The following is a 5,897-nucleotide window of genomic DNA, read 5'->3' as shown; positions in this document are numbered from 1 at the left end:
AGTTATAGTATTCATTGCGATTTTTTGGTATTGGTTTCTTATGTGATTAAAGTTATTATACCGACAAACATACAGGTTGGTAGATAATTAGTATACTCATGATTTATATATATGTTGCAAGCATTGATTATGAGTTATTATACTTGAAAAATCGTTTTCGGAAACGATTTATATTATGTCTAGCATCTGAAATATATCTCACTAGATGTATACTTTAAAGAACATTAACGGTATCAATTGTCCTGCACCAGATGCGCATTTCGACAATACATGTCTCTTCAGTGATGCCGCGTCGTGGCCAAAATATTTGAAATCGATGCTCGTGGCCAAAATATTTGAAATCAATGCTCGTGGTCAAAATATTTGAAATCAATGCTCGTGGCCAAAATATTTGAAATCCAAAGCTTATATAAAAGATGAAGAGCTATAATCCAAAAGGTCCAAAAAGTATAGCCAAATCCGTGAAAGGAATCAGTGCTTTGATTTAAGATGTACATTAGTTTTTGCTGAAACATACCATCATGGACATGAATATTGGCATAACGGAGAATATCATCTCTCTTCTAATAGATGAACATTAGTAATAAAAGAGAGACAAAAGGTACACATAAACACACGAAAACTAACTGAAAACGCCATGGATAAAAATGAGAAAAAAATACAAACAGGCAACAATAGTACACATAACACATTAATAATACTACTCCTGGGTACGTTTATTCTGTTGGTGGACTATAAGCCCTTGTAGTGATCATCCTGTAACCAGTACTTAGGATTTGGCAGGAACACACGGAAATTGTGTTATTAAAAGTTGCTGTTACAAGATTGTAGAACTTATTTTGGATTCTGGTATATATCTCCCTCCTGAAAAACACACAACCAAGATGAAAACAAAAACATACTTTTCCCAATATTACACAGACTAAATACACTCATAGTGATCTAATGCGATGGATTGTAATTTTCTCGTCTAAATCTATTTATTTTTTATCTAACTTTTTTTATAATTCAGACGTATAGTGCTTTCATTTAACATTTGTAAAAGATAACACAGATGACACAAACAACCTCAAATATAGAATATAACATGAGTTGACAAAATAGCCATAAGCTTATGTTCCATGTTCGATTACTATGCATCAGATACCGTGAATCATATCCATCATAAAATGACCATAAATAGGTTACGTCCTCATTGTTACAGATGTAGATGAACAAATATTCACTTTTGTCTTCATACTATGTATAGCAAAATTATTTTGCAATTCATATTTCGGTACTCCTAACAACAATGGCATTGCTAAAATACATATTGTATTTGCATTGAATGTGTCATATTTTTCGTGAAGTTTTATTTATGAAGCAACTTTGTAATAAAAATTTATTTAATAAATATCAATATTAAATAATTGTTACGAAAACAAAATGTCAACGAGGCTTAAATGGCTTCATATTGCCAACAAATATATATCCTCTGCATGATTAAAAGTTAAAACATTTTCATTTATCACGCTTAATGTCAGAGCTCCTAAACTTAAAATGAATATATTTCATAAAATATAAAAATATTTCAAAATATATTTAACAATTATCAAAAAATATTTGTGACTTTTTATCCTATCAAATTTGCGACTTTCTGTCCGTTTACCTCCTCGGACATATATGAGACCTTATCTTGTCTTATGAAGGTCTTAGTAAAGATATCCTAAACTTGTTCTTTAAAATTTCAAATGGATATAAATCTTGACAAACAGTGATTGCTTTATTTATTTATTTTCGGTTCCATGTCCAGTCTGTATTTATATCATATGTTTGTGTTTTCTCAATATTTCTCAATACATCCGTATCGATTACAGAACACGGTTCGTAAATCTTTAACTTTAATGCCAATTCAACTCGAGACGTTTTTTTTTTGTGTGAAAAAATCAATATTATTTCTTTGGAAATCACTTTCCCCCATTTCATTAATAATTTCAGTTCCTTTGTGCACTTATTAAACTACTTTGTGGTCCTTTGTGCTAGCTAATACTTACATAATTTTCGTAGTTTTGGTAAAGTCTCTTTATTACAACAAAAAATATTGAGCATACTAATTGACGTTTTTATCATCAGAGACATATAGTCTCTGTTTATTTAATATTATAACTAGTTCATTAATAATTTCAGTTCCTTTGTGCACTTATTAAACTACTTTGTGGTCCTTTGTGCTAGCTAATACTTACATAATTTTCGTAGTTTTGGTAAAGTCTCTTTATTACAACAAAAAATATTGAGCATACTAATTGACGTTTTTATCATTAAAATCAGAGACATATAGTCTCTGTTTATTTAATATTATAACTAGTTAAAAATTTCACATACATGTACATGAGTTATCGCATAACCCGGATATGATGTCGGTTCCAAACCGATACCGGTGACAACACCAAATCGTACATTATAAAAATCGCAATTTTTATTGAAATTAATTAATTTTTTTTACATTTTTCTTCAGGAATTATAATAATGTTATGCTTTAAATGGAATTTCAGGTCCTTTGTGCTCTTATCAAACTTCTTTGGGGTCCTTAGTGCTCCTTTGTGCTCCTTTGTGCACAAAGGAGGTCCTTTGCGGTGTTTTTAGAGACCGGTTCACCTCTCTCATATTTGATGAAGTGCAATTCAAAGGAAAACGCAACGCATCTTCAAATTCAGGGCTAGAAGCTATATATACTTGTAATATAACGTATGCGGTATGCTATTGTCATTCAGGATCATATAATTTTCCCATGTTTACATAAAATAGATTAATTATTTATTTATTTAATTGATTGATTTATTATGTGTATTAAACGCCACTTTCAAAACTATTGGCTATATAGTTGCGGTAAGTTTTCATCGTAGGAGGAACAACCGACAGTTGGCAAGAACATTCCCAGTCAATAGAGGTTACTATCAGGCTAGTGGTGCAGCAGATGAACTACTTCGGCCACTCAGTCTCCGGGGTTTGCACAAGATACTTTTTGATTTCTTGGAGATGTTATTTCACAAAAAGTCAATTCAATAGTGAAAACCAGGAATAAAAGATGGCTTTAAATAGTTACAGAATCTTGATTTTTGTTTTACACAGGTGCAAATATTCGTCACATTATCATAAATCTTTTAAACTTGGAAAACCAAATATTCACGAGGTCACATGCCTTGTTTTCAATTATTTTCAAGGTTTTCACTTAAAAAGAAGTGAGAGTCTAGTTTTTATCTATGCGGAAGTAAATAATAATTGACAAGTCAGGAAAATTCAGATGAAATTTTATTTATAAGTATTATTTGAATATGTACAGTCGGAAATTGTCTCTTCGATGTCGGAAACTATAACATGTGTCAAGTAGTTTTTAATTGGTTTTCATAAATATAAGATTCAGTAAGTACGATATGTAATTCAAAAATCAATGAATTGAATTGAATTCAGAACAATATAGATAACTTAAACAATGAGCAACACGAAGAACCCCACAAAAAAATCGGTGGTGATCTCAGGTGCTCCGGAAGGGTAAGAAGATCCTGGTCTGCAAGTGACACCCGTCGTGTTTTAATCATAATAAAACCTGATGATAAGTCTAAGTCGGTGGGTCACATTCAAATGATGTTGATGAATATCTTACGCAAGAACAGAATTTTCAGGATCTATTCATCAGAAGTATAGTATAATCACCAGTTTTGCCTCTCTTATATTATCAGATTAACTCAAGTGTTTCAGCAAAAGAGTGACAATACAAATCCTATGTCTGCATGTAAATAGATGGATTTAAAACAGAATTCGCAAATTCTGAAATATTCGAAGGCTCGTTAGTAGGGTTATGTCCTTTCAAACTTAACCGATGTCAATTGCTAAAATAAGTAGGATTGTCGATGTAGCAATCCTACAGTACTTTATTGGATCTTTATATATAAAAAAAAAAAAGAACATGGGGTATGATTGCCAATGAGACAACTCTCCACAAGAGACCAAAATAACACAGAAATGAACAACTTTAGGTCACCGTACGGCGTTTAACAATGAGCAAAGCGTATACCACATAGTCAGCTATAAAAGGTCCCAAAATGAAAATGTAAAACACTTCAACAAGAAAAATGCTAAATTCAGGTTCCCTATCAAACGAATGAACTAGTACAATTTTGAATGGTGCCATTGTTGACGTAAAGGTCGTTGACAAGTTGGACCAATCAGATATTCATTTTAGTCATTCATTTGTAGAGGCTTCAAATTATTCATGCATAGAAAACTTACATCGGACCGATTCTATTTTACAAATTATTATTTTCGATGATGCAGCGATCAACTTTGTTTTTTCTTCTATCATTTTTATCCCCTTTATCACATACTGCCTTAGCAGAAAATTCAACTTCATATATGGCTATGGGAAAAATAAGGCAAATCCACTTTTAAAGCAAGACATTCAAATTACTTCACACATATAAAACACGGTATTAAAGATAAAAATAATAAAAATGTATACAGAACTACAACCAATGATCAGCTGTATCTGCACGGTGTGTGTTGTATTTAGACGTCATGACTAAAATTTGCTGAACCAAGTTGTCTCGATCTTTATCTTCGGCTTTCGTTATTGTCGACCTTTATTACTGGTGGTACAACGTCAGCCTCTTCTTCGAGTACATTTATATGCAATTGAATTCTCCTTTCCTATTTTTAACTCTTATATCGGCCAGCTACATTTTTCTAGAATTTCATTTAGACTTATTCGATGAAAAAATCTTAGACTATGTGAATATAGACAACGGTCCCTCATTTTCAATAATCTAAAGGTTTGTTCGATTGATGGAAACTGAATAAACCACAAAAGACAATGTTTTAGTCCATAACCTCTATCGTCGTCATTTTTTGTTCTTCCAGGTTTAAAAGTAATTGAAAAATTGCAGTTGTTTTATGTGTGCGAGTAATGCCGCGATTGATTCTGTCTTTGAGCTACGAAGTTTAATATGTTTCTTTCTTAATAATTGACCGATCCGAGAAGATTTCGGTCAGGAGTAAACGTCTTCAAAATAATCTCGATTTCTTTACTTGTTGTTCTACATTATTACGATATGAAAAAATATGGATCCTGTATATATCATATGTGTGGCATATTTTACTTTGAAATCAATGCTTTATTTATATCAAATCAAACAATATCATGCCACATTAATCAGTGCTTTATAAATATCTTATTAATTAAAATATGTGTCCCAATTATCAGTAATTCATCGAAGACAATATACCAATTAAATTGCATAATTGCAAATTTCATGATTAGTTACTAGCATGGTTTTTACTCGCCAAAATGCAATAAAACTGATGTGTCTCTGTTCCTCAGTTCTATATCTTTTGGTCACTATAAATTATTCTTAAATTGAGATGAGGAAATGTGTTTCTTAATTAAAAAACAATCAACCCTCATTTTATAAGGCCGTGGCACCGGATCTTTACTGGCCGGTAATTTTAGATAAAAAAAAAACATTGTTCGATGTTTTTTCTTTCGGAAAACAATATAACAATAGTTCAAGAAGAAAAGCCTCTGCCACCCTATACAATGTTCACTTTCCAACCGACAGAAATAAAAAAAAAACTTAATTAAGAATTATCCTGAAAAGATGTAAATATAATGCACTAGCTATCAGCAAAACGCGATAACAGTCGACAGTAACGCAGTCGCTTTGGTTGATTTCAGTTATTCCCCCTTGTGTGTAATAATTTCCTGTCGACCACTTTACCGTTTTTATAATTTGATGTCGTTTTTATTCAAATTTCTTGTAGATTAAGAATAATTAACAACACATTAATTAGTTTGTTTGTTGATGTTAAACAATATCTCATTTTCAATAAAATCATACATATATATTGCTGTTTCTATGAACGCG

The sequence above is a fragment of the Mytilus trossulus genome, chromosome 3 (genome assembly GCF_036588685.1).
Source record: "Mytilus trossulus isolate FHL-02 chromosome 3, PNRI_Mtr1.1.1.hap1, whole genome shotgun sequence".
NCBI classification, from domain to species: domain Eukaryota; kingdom Metazoa; phylum Mollusca; class Bivalvia; order Mytilida; family Mytilidae; genus Mytilus; species Mytilus trossulus.
This window is presented reverse-complemented; position numbering follows the sequence as displayed.